The 12,131-nt window shown below is 41.0% G+C and overlaps 1 protein-coding gene across 6 annotated transcripts in view; it reads right to left on the bottom strand.

Annotated features, from left to right (window-relative positions):
- Positions 1-6,126, bottom strand: part of MDM4 (MDM4 regulator of p53) — a 91,643-nt gene extending 85,517 nt beyond the window's left edge. For all 6 annotated transcript variants that reach the window (XR_009536811.1, XR_009536813.1, XM_060129336.1 and 3 more), the window contains exon 1: positions 5,996-6,126. The gene's annotated coding sequence lies outside the window, so the exon portion shown is untranslated. The remainder of the gene's footprint in view (positions 1-5,995) is intronic.
- Positions 6,127-12,131: the final 6,005 nt, after the last annotated feature.

Genomic DNA, 12,131 nt, shown 5'->3' with positions numbered 1-12,131 from the left:
CTGCTAATAAGATATGAACTTCAGCATGATATCATTTGGACTTTAAATTCTGGGGCAGATATCTTTTCCCCTCTCTTGAATTTTCCTTTTCTCTCTTTTTTTTTTCCCCTTTGGCCTTAGCCTTTACAACAATAAATGATAACAAGGTATCTGATTACCTTTATTTCATATATCTCTTGTAACATTTTCTGGATTTGAATCTCTCAGTACTTCATCTAGAACTGTCTTCAATGTGGGCCTTTAGGTGGCAAGGCTTCCAATACTTCATATGCCTAAAAATATCTGTATCATCCCCTCCTATTTAAATAAATGTGGTTAGGTATAAAACTCTAAGTTTCCCTACAAAACCCTAAAAACACTTTTGTCTTCTTGCATTTAGCAATGTTGTTCAGAACTCTGATGTCAATTCAATTTTTGCTCCTTTGTGTGTGATCTGTTCTTTCTCTCTGAGGCTCCTACAATTTTCTTTTGTTGTGATACACTTAAATTTCACTATAATATGTCTAGAAGTGAGTTTTTCCTGACCTCTTGTTTTTAGCACTCTAAGAAACCCTTCCATCTGGGGACTTTCTTTTTCCTTTTTAATTCTAAAAGAGAACAATTTTTCCATTATTTCTTCAATACTTCCTCCTTTCCATTTTTATTTCTCTAAGATTCCTATTATTCAGATGTGAGTACCTCTACATCTATTCTCCTTATCTTTTAACTTTTCATTTATATGTTTTTTTCTTTGTCCTTTTCTCCTTTGTTCTGGGAGTTTTCCTCAATCTAGAATTCTAATTCACTCAATTGTATCCATTCTGTTACATCCATCTGATGTGATGTTCTTTATTTCAACCACTATATTTTTCAAGGCTACTATTTCTGCTTGGTTCTATCAGCCTCTGCTTATTCTTGTTTCAAGTTGTTAATATCATCCCTACTTCCTCGAGAATGATTATCAGTCTAACTTTAAACTTTCTTTAAAATTTTATTTTATTTATTTATTTTTGGCTACATTGGGTCTTCATTGCTGTGCACAGGCTTTCTCTAGTTGCAGCGAGAGAGGGCTACTCATCGCAGTGGCTTCTCTTGTTGCAAAGCACGGGCTCTAGGTGCACGGGCTTCAGTAGTTGTAGCACACAGGCTCAGTAGTTGTGGCACACAGGCTCAGTAGTCATGGCGCATGGGCTTAGTTGCTCCACGGCATGTGGGATCTTCCCAGACCAGGGCTCAAACCTGTGTCCCCTGCATTGGCAGGCAGATTCTTAACCACTAAGCCACCAGGGAAGCCCTAACTTTAAACTCTTGATCCATCTGTTCTATTACTTATGTTCCAATGAAGCCTATATATTGTTCTCCTATTGAAATACCTGTGCTCTTCAACACTGTTATTTTTCCCTAGAGGACAGCAGCTATTCTGATTGGCAAAGCATAAGGGAGAAGACCAAATTCCAGCCAAAATCAGCCACAGTAAGCTGGAGTAAGGTAGGAAATGAACACTAAAGTAGAAAATCCCAAGCACCAGATAACCACAATCACTATCCATCCCATACAATCACAGCTCAGACCAAGGATTCACCTTCTGTTCCCCAGGGAGATACAGCATTATGATAGGGATTTGGGGAGACCTAAGAATTAAGAAGGTAACGGACAGAGAAGTGACTGCCTAAAGTCAGTCATCACTTGTTTTTTTTCTCAACTCCTCCTCACAAGTATATGCTTCTGTAATGCCCTGATTTACTCTTAAGGAAAGCTGGACTAGGGTTGAGTCACAGCAAGTGTAGAAAAAGGTAATTCCAAAGTAATGAGGCAGGAGAGCAACTAGAGCAGTATTCCAATAGTTCCCTTCTTCCACAGTTTTATTCTCCTACAGCTATGCCTGCCTGACTCCTGTCCTAGGCCAAAGACCCACCCTCCCCCAACCCCCACCTCCACCCCACAAAGCAGTTCAAAAAAGTCCACATCACCCATTTGTTTCTCACAGTATTTTCCTTTTTTTTTTTTATTTTTATTTTTTTATTTATTTGCGGTACATGGGCCTCTCACTGTTATGGCCTCTCCCGTCGCGGAGCACAGGCTCCGGACGCGCAGGCTCAGCGGCCATGGCTCACCAGCCCAGCCGCTCCGCGGCATGTGGGATCTTCCCAGAACCGGGGCACGAACCCACGTCCCCTGCATCGGCAGGCGAACTCTCAACCACTGCGCCACCAGGGAAGCCCAGTATTTTCCTTTTATAGTCCCTCTAGGGATGATTTGAGAGAAAGGAGTCAGCAGTCATGCCAGTTCAGCATCTTAGTAGGAACAAGACTTGACCACTTGGCAGCTCTGAAGAATTTAAACGTCAATAATGGTTTAACATCTGGTAGAAAGTGTTGTGCCATTAAAAAGATACTGATTTAAGGGCCACAGAAGTTCAGAGAAAGACAAATTACTTTTGATTGCAAGGCAGAGGAGGAATGAGAGGGAATGGCAATAGCAGTGGGAGGACTTTAAAATGGGAGAACACTGGAAAGAATAGGAGAGAAAAATACCATGAGGAAAGGAATTGTTCTCGGATGTATGTGAGAAATGAAGTCAGTTGATGGGCTCTGAACCCAAAGCAAGATCTTTTCCCTTTTTCACCTGGAATCTGTTTTGAGTGCAACACGGTTAGGTACTGTTAGCCTCTCCTTAATACAGAAAACTGAGGCTTAAAGAAGTCAAATAGGGCTTCCCTGGTGGCGCAATGGTTGAGAGTCCACCTGCCGATGCAGGGGACACGGGTTCATGCCCCGGTCCGGGAAGATCCCACATGCGGAGCGGCTGGGCCCATGAGCCATGGCCGCTGAGCCTGCACGTCCGCAATGGGAGAGGCCACAACAGTGAGAGGCCCGCGTACCGCAAAAAAAAAGTCAAATAACTTGCCCAAGACTAAAGCTTATCCTTTTACATTCAGTTTCTCAAACCAGAAAGTTAGAGTCATCTTGACCTCTCCCTCTTCCCCCATTATCACATCATCAAACTTTATGGATTTTAACTCCTAAATCTTTCAAAACCACGCCCTCTCTTCATCTTCACCATCAATTCCCCAAATCAAAAAATGTTATTTCTTGCCTGTGTCACTGCAATAGACTCTTAACTGTCTCTCTAACCCCACTTCAATCCAAACTCCACACTACAGCCAGAAGGATTAAAAAACCAAAATAAAATAAACAATCCTACCCTGCCAGGCCCTGCTCCACTGCTTGCTACTGTTTGAAAAATAAAGAGCCTAGGCCCTCAGCACCTTGCCAGTCTTTCCAACTTACACTGCTCTTCCTTACACTCCCTGCACCTCATCCACACTGATCTTTTAGTTTCTCAAACCGGGCCTTTGCACGCATTGTTCCTTCATTTTGAACACAGTTCTCTGTACAAGACTGACTCATCCTAAACCTTCCAGTCTCCAGTTAAATGTCATCTCCTCAACAATCATTAATAAGTGTTAAAACCATATAAGTGAAAGGTTGGGGGAAGGGGGGACTTAAAAACACACTGAGCAGGCTTACAGCATTTGACCCACTGACCAAATTTATCTCTAGAAAGAGCAGCATTCACACATCGTGTACTTCCTGTGTGAAGCAACTGGAAGCACCCAGTACCTCCTATGAAATATTCTTGGCCCCCCACCCCCAATCCAAATCTAATCAAGCTTCTAGATCTAACTAATATGTGTTTGTAGGGGGAAAAAATGGAGGATGGAGGAATAACTAAACAATACTAAAAGCAGGCAATTAGGCAAATCCAGAATGTAGGAAATTCTACAGGGTCTTGGGTGCAGCATTACTGTTGAAGTGGACAGACTGTTATAGAGACTTAAAAAACACTACCCTAATACAATGTGTGGACCTTGTTCAAGTCCTAATTCAAACAAGCCATCTGTAAAATGTCATTTTTTCCTAAACAATCAGGAAATTTTGAATTATGTACTAGGTATTAGATACTATTACGAAGCTGTAAATGGTAGTAGAAAGGCACTGTGGTAAATTTTTAAAAAATCCTAACCTGATAAGAGCTACATCCTGACATATTTAAAGGTAAATAAAATGACACATCTGTGAAACTTTAAAATATTTCCTTAAAAAGGTGGGAAAATAGAAAATAACAATATTAAATTAAAACAATAGGTTTTAATTACCTTATTGAATGGTACACAGCAAATGTGTAAGAAATGACAACAATTCCATGTGTTTATCTATTGTATCTTGAAAAAACTAGTAATCTTGGAAATACTATTCCAGTTACCTCCTTGGTCAAGGATTTTCTGACTCCCCAAAGGGAGCTGATGACACCACAGCACCTCTTTTAAAACACTCACAACATTATATTTATGTCTTTATGTGTGTCCCCTACTGGATTGAAATCATAGAGAGAAGGAACAGTCTTATACATCTCTCAATGATAACAGAAGAGTGGTTTTTACCCTACACTTAGTCCAAAAGACTCCTACACCTCATCTTCAAATCTCTACCTTTGAAGATAACTGTGATTTAAAGACTAATTAAAATAAAAGCTTCTTGTCAGAAGTCAGCAGAACTAATCATTCTTATCAATTATTTAAAGCCCTAAGGACCTCTACTAAACACCAGTCTGACTGTCTTTCAACTAAATATGTTAAAGTAATAAAACCAACTGTTTTCTTTTAAAAAAGAAACTACCATTCAGATGTTGTTTTAGTTCTTATCAGGTCTGTTACACATCTAAAAAGGTGAAGCGTGTAGCAAGAGTATGCTCCAGCAGTTTGCAAAACAAACAATATGCTAGGAAACAACCTAAAAATCCATCAATGGGGAGCTGGTTAAAGAAATTCTTGTACAACCCTATAATTCAATACTACGCAAGCCCTTAAAAGAAAATATTATATGTAGACTTTATGGAAAGCTGCCCCTGATGTTATTTGAAAAACTTAAGGTACAGAACAGTAGACACAAAATGACCCCACTGTTGTTTAAAAATGCGAGTATGTGTGGAAAAAGTCAGGAAGGACATAATACCAAGCAGTTACGGGTAGCTAGCTTGAGGAGGGGACAGGTTAGGGACACGTTAATGGACAATTAACTTTACACACTTCTGTACTGTGCTTTTTTTTTTCTTTTTAACAACAGGCAAGTAGTATTTTAGTTTTTTAAAAAACTTTAAAATAAAAAATTGTGATCCTGACCGTACTGTGAAACAAAATATTCCGAAATAAATACTTCTAAACTAAATTAATTTTTCATAGCGGGAATGTATGAGGAGGGAGGGAACTAAACCCAAACTGAGATGTAGTAAAATTTAATACCAAAAGGTACCAAGTTATCTTTGATACTTGTTCCCCGTGCCAACATCCCAAAGCACGGAGCAGCTTCGTAACTAATAGATCTTTCCGGATGAAGGAAAACAGAAGCAGCATTTTCTCCGGGTGTCGCTTTAAAACACTGGTTTTCAAACTTAAGGGTGTACAAGAATCAACTGGGAAATGTGCTGATTAAAATACATATTCCCGAGCCCCAGCTCCTGGCATTCTGTTAGAGGAAGTCTGGGTGTGGCCCCCAAGTGAGCATTCTTCAAAAAAGCACTCAAGTGCCTCTGAGACAGATGGTCCGCAGCCCTGAAAATTACTGCCTTAAAATCTCGAAGACACCTCAATGTCACTCTCTCCGCCTCCCTCTTTCCCACCTTTCCTCCAAAGTGCCTCAGTCATCCTCATATTTTGCGTCCAATTAAGCATCGTCAATCTATTTCGATTTGGTTTGTAACCTGTTGGCCGACCTGCATCACGTCACTCCACCTCCATTTTTGTCCTCTGCTGATTCTCATCTTATAACCCTTCCTCCACCAGCCCTTCTTCCGCCCTGTGCGACCGTCCCCACGCCGCCACCCACGCCTCTAGCTCCTCCCGCCGGCTACCCCGGCTCCGGGGCCTGCAGAACTGGCCGCGCCGCGCCCGCTCCCCACTCTCCACTTCCCACCCCCGGCCTCCCGGCACCCCGCCGACTAAACCCAAAAGCCACACCTTACGGCCGCTCCATGAGTAGCTCCCCCGCAGAGCCCGGGGGGGAGGGGGCGTCAGTCACAGGTCCTAAGGCCTCAGCAGCATTTTGAAACGGCGAGTAGTGAGGGCGCAACTTCCGGCCTCGCCAACCCATCTCCCATAAGAGCTTCCGGTGAGGCCTCCAGAAACCATAGATGGGCCAACTGGATGGCTAGAGAGTCAGGAGGCTGAGCCGTCCCTACCATAGAGTAGATCCAGTCCGGGGAAAGAGAGTCGCAGGACCTGGACCACTAAGAGTTGTGAGGTTTCAAGAGAGATCATTTGAGGAAATTGCAGGATCTTGTGATATTCATAAACATGTCCTGGGAGATCAAAAAACAGGGAGGGGAGAAAGCTAAAAGCATAATCAGAGGCCGCCTTTTCAGCTCTTCAGAAAGCTGAAAAGCCGCTCCCTGTGTTTCTCAGTGTTAAGTTATTCATTCTTACTCCCCAGAGGTGGCTGGAGCGGAGAAACAGCATCCCAGTGTTGTCGCTAACTGGGTGAGAATAAGCCTAGTATATACACGAATCACTACAAGAAATGCTAAAAGAGAGATGCAAAGGACAATGAGGTGGAGCTTGTTTGGATCACACAACCAGGTCATCTAGCCTGCTTTCTCCCAATACAAAAGCACCTTCAAACCTCTCAGGCAGGTTGTCTTCAACCTCTGCCAGTGCCAACTGGCATGACCTCCCCCCAATACCTCATTTCGTTTATTTTAGGGTGATTCTAGGTGTTAGAGGAATTTCTGGGCTGAAATATGTTATTTTGCCATTTCTCTTGGTTTCAGTTCTGCAGTTTGGAGAAGAGTAAGGCTTTATTCTTTCCAATATAAGTACTATTGGTTTGGGTTTTTTTTTTTTTGTTTTTTTTGCGGTACGCGGGCCTCTCACCGCCGTGGCCTCTCCCGTTGCGGAGCACAGGCTCCGGACGCGTAGGCTCAGCGGCCGTGGCTCACGGGCCCAGCCGCTCCGCGGCATGTGGGATCCTCCTGGACCAGGGCACAAACCTATGTCCCCTGAATCGGCAGGCAGACTCTCAACCACTGCGCCACCAGGGAAGCCCCTATTGGGTTTTTTTGCAGACAGTTATCATGTCCCATCTCTAACTCTCTCTTTTGTTTTTCTGCAGGCTGAGAATCCCCTCAGAACCTTCAACTATTTATTTGCCATGGCTTCAAGCCCCCTTGCCACCCTTCTGAACAAGTACCTCTTTGTCCTATTTAAAATGTGGCTCCCAGAACCAGATACACATGCATGCAAAATAAAATGGGGCAATGACCTCTCTTAATTTGCACATTGCACCTTGCTCTACTTCTGGCATCACCTCCGACTTAGGTGGAGATCCAGAGTTTTGTAAATAAGCTGAAGAATTAATTCTTTTTTCACAGTTGTTCCCAGAGAGCTTTTTTAGGTGAACCACTGTCAACTATTTCTCCTCTCTTTTTCTGCAATTAATTTTAATTTTTGAAAAAATCCCAAACAGGAGTTTGTTTTGTATCTTTTAAATAGTACCTTGTTACTTTAGGTCCTTTCCTACTGTCTCCTGGACTGTTGGAATTGTGATCCTGTCATGTAATTCAGTTTGTCGACAAGTATTTGTTGAATATCTGCTGTGTGCCAAGCACCAGTGTAGAGGATTCTAAAACAAGTGACACCTGGAATCTGCCTAGAGGAGGCCTCAGACTGTCCAGGTAAAGAGAATGTGATAAGTGCAATGATGAGCTGCAGTTAGCCTTGTCTGGAGAGTCAAGAGAGATTAGCTCTTTCACTTTTGCATTTTGCAAATTGTTGATTAACATATCTAACTTATTTTCATTTAAAGCCTTGGTAAATACGTTGAATAGGACATGATTAAGAGTAGAGCTTTTCCCCTCATGGTTGACTCTGATTCATGATTAATTGTTCCTCTTCCAGGGTTGTTCTTAAACCAATTATCCCACCTACTAGAGGTCAACATCTGGAAACATTTCTCTGACCTTTCCCAAGGAGTTCATAAAACCTCATTAAATGACTTGCTATCATGAAAACAAATCATAACTATAGTATTTCTTCTACCAGTCAAGTAATCTTGCCAAAAAAGAAAATGAAATTGGCTTAACAAGCTCATAACTGACTCAGTGATCACCGCTTCCTTCTCTAAGAACTGTGCTCACAAACCATTTATTCAATAAAGAAACAGGAAATCTGGGTTTAGTCTAGCTATTCTAGAAATGAGAAAGTTACATAGGTGTTCAGTTTCCCAATCTGTAGCGTAAAATGGCTGACTCAGATGACTTTTCTAAAGCCCATTGCAGCTTTAAAGGAATTAGAAGCCAATATTATTGGTCTAGAGCCTTTCTTAAAAGTTATAAGGAGTGGGCTTCCCTGGTGGTGCAGTGGCTGGGAATCTTCCTGCCAATGAAGGGGAGACGGGTTTGAGCCCTGGTCCGGGAAGATCCCACATGCCATGGGGCAACTGGGCCCGTGCACCCCAACTACTGAAGCCTGCGCACCTAGAGCCCGTTCTCCGAAACGAGAGAGGCCACCACAGTGAGAAGCCCGCGCACCGCAAAGAAGAGTAGCCCCCTCTCACCGCAGCTAGAGAAGGCCCGCGTGCAGCAACAAAGACCCAATGCAGCCAAAAATAAATAAATTAAAAAAAAAAGTTATAAGGAGTTACTTCAGACATACAAAAAGGTATAATGAAGAATATGATTTCCTTTTCCCCACCATTCTTCCTATAGAACAATACTTTATCTATACAAAAAAGTTCTCTGCAGTCCCTTCTCCAATGGCATCTCCCTCCTTCAATTGCAGAGGGAACCATTATCCTGAGTTTGGTACTTACCCCTGCCATGCATTTCTTTAGACTTTTAGGTTATATACCTGTATATATTCCTTTCAAACATTTTATGCTTTAAAATTTTTAAAAATTTGTCTTCATGTTTGTCCCTCTGCACATTGTCTGTGTCCTAATCTCCTTTTCTCATAAGGACATCAGCCATATTGGATTAGGGCCCACGTGTATGACCTCATTTTCCCTTAATCATCTCTATAAAGGGCCTATTTGCAAACAGAGTCACATTCTGAGGTACTGGGGCTTAGAACTTCAACATATGAATTTTGAGAGGACACAGTTCAGCCCATAACAATAAATGAATGCACCACCATTTTTTTTATCCCATCTCTTCCTTTGACAAATATTTAGGTGTTTCCTATTGTTTGCTCTACAAACATTGCTGCTATCAACATTCTTGTATGTGTCTCTGTGTGTACTTTAGGGAGTAGAATTATTGGGTAATATACACATTATCAACTCAATTAGATCGTGATAAAGTGTTTCCAAGTGATTGTAGAAGTATACACTCCTGAAAGGAGTGTATAAGGATTCTGTTGCTTCACATTTTCACCAACACTTGTATAATAACAAGGTTTTTTAAAAATAGATGTGAAATGATTTCTCGTGGTGGTTTGATTTATGTGTCCATGATTATTAGTAAGTTTGAGTATTTTTTCATATTTATTGACTACCCTTCTATAAATTGTCCATATCTTTTGCCCATTTTTCTATTGGTTTGTCTTTTTCTTATTGATTTATGAGTTCCCTATATAATCTGGATATTAATCCTTCTTAATTATATGTATTACAAATAACATCTTCAAATCTATAGCTTGTTTTCACTTTTTGAATGTTGTCCTTTGAACAGAAGTTTTTTAATGAAGTCAAATTTATTAATTATTTTCTTTATGATAGCTTATTTATTGTATATTATTTAAGAGGTTCTTTCCTGTCTATGAATCATAAAGACACTTTGTATATTTTCTTCTAAAAGTTCTAAATCTTTGCTTTTCACATTTAAGCCTTTAACTCATTTGTGGTGAATTTTTGTGCATGTTGTAATGCAGAGATCCGATTTTACTTTTTCAATTACAAATTGAACAACAAATGTATGGCTCTATTATTGAATCTATAAACTGTGAGTCTATAGGTTCTTGAATTAATCTTTCCTTCCCATTTAACATAATCATTGAAGGTTTTGTAGAAGAATGGAGCCTTTAAGAATGAATAGGATTTCAAGAGGCAGAGGTGGGAGAAGTCGTTTGAAGAAATATGGCATAAGTGATGAGGAGAGGGAGGAAGAATTAGAAGACTGTCTAAAAACCAGAGAAAGAAAGAGTCTCCTTTGATTGAATTGTTGATTACTGTATAGAAGATTGGCACTGTATTGAATTACACTGTCCAATATAATAGCCACCAGGCACATGTGGTTTGAAATGTGGCTAGTCCTAATGGAGATGTGCTGTAAGTGTAAAATACACATCAGATTTCAAAGACTTAGTAGGAAAAAAATAATGTAAAATATCTTAATAATATTTTGTATTGATTACATGTCAAAATAATATTTTGATATATTGAGTTGAATAAAGTATACAATTAATTTTATCTGTTTCTTTTAACTTTTTTAATGTGGCTACTAGAAAATTTTAAATTGCATATGTAGTTTGCATTATATTTCTATTAAATGGTACTGGCATGGGATGGATTTGCAGGCTGGATTTTGGATTTTGAATGCTGCTATAAAAAGTTCCATGTGTTATTCAATAAGCAGAATCAAAGGGTTTTGAGCAAAGAAAGGTCAATCTAATATTCCTAATTTGATGACTCAACATCTCATCTACACACAGCCACTTTTAGAAACCATTCTACCATTAGCCCTATGTGGATGATTAGCTCTGGTCATTTGATTCTTACAGAGAATATTTACTATGGTAGTCCTTGTTATTGTTTTTACTGTAACATGAATGGAACAAATCTAATGTGTGTTCCTTTGAGTGAGAAACTGGGACATTAATAAGTCAAAATTTTTGTGTGTGTGTGTGTTTTTTTTTTGTAGTACGCGGGTCTCTCACTGCTGCGGCCTCTCCCGTTGCGGAGCACAGGCTCCGAACGCGCAGGCCTAGCAGCCGTGGCTCACTGGGCCCAGCCGCTCCGCGGCATGTGGGATCCTTGCGGACCGGGGCACGAACCCGCGTCCCCTGCATCGGCAGGCGGACTCTCAACCACTGCGCCACCAGGTAAGCCCGAGTCAAAATTTTAATAGCTCCCCATTGCTTAGGGGATAAAGTTATTCTTTTGCCCAAATTATTAATAACTCAATATTGTCAGCTTTCTAAATTCTCTACATCTCCCTCCACTCCAGTCAAACATATGTTAAGCCTTAAATCGTAGCAACGTTTTCTTAGGTCACTCTCCCAAGGCAATAGAAATAAAAGCAAAAATTTACAAATGGGACCTTACAAGCTTTTGCACAGCAAAGGAAACCATGAACAAACCAAGAAGACAGCCTACGGAGTAGGAGAAAATATTTGCAAATGATGAGGCTGACAAGGGATTAAATTCCAAAGTATACAAACAGCCCACACAACTCAATAACAAAAAAACCCAACCCAATCAAAAAATAGGCAGAAGGGGCTTCCCTGGTGGGACAGTGGTTAAGAATCCACCTGCCAATGTAGGGGACACGGGTTCGAGCCCTGGGCTGGGAAGATCCCACATGCCGTGGAGCAACTAACCAGTGCGCCATGACTACTGAGCCTGCGCTCTAGAGCCCGCAAGCCACAACTACTGAGCCCGTTTGCCACAACTACTGAAGCTCGCGTGCCTAGAGCCCGTGGTCTGCAACAAGAAGAGCCCACACACAAAGCCCACACACCACAACGAAGACCCAGTGCGGCCATAAATAAATCAATTAAATAAATAAATTTATTTTTTTAAAAATGGGCAGAAGAACTAAATAGACATTTCTCCAAAGAAGACATACAGATGGCCAATAGGCACATGAAAAGATGCTCAGCTTCGCTAATTATTAGAGAAATGCAAATCAAAACTACAATGAGGTATCACCTCACACCATTCAGAATGGCCATCATAAAACGTCTACAAATAAATGCTGAAGAGGGTGTGGAAAAAAGGGAACCCTCCTACATTGTTAGTAGGAATGTAAATTGGTGCAGCCACTATGGAAAACAGTATGGCAGTTCCTTAAAAAACTAACAATAGAGTTGCCATATGACCCAGCAATCCCACTCCTGGGCATATATCCAGAGAAAACTATAATTCGAAAAGATACATGCA

The sequence above is a fragment of the Lagenorhynchus albirostris genome, chromosome 2 (assembly GCF_949774975.1).
Source record: "Lagenorhynchus albirostris chromosome 2, mLagAlb1.1, whole genome shotgun sequence".
Lineage (NCBI taxonomy): Eukaryota > Metazoa > Chordata > Mammalia > Artiodactyla > Delphinidae > Lagenorhynchus > Lagenorhynchus albirostris.
Note: the sequence above shows the minus strand (reverse complement) of the source record. Positions and strands in the feature narration are given on the sequence as shown.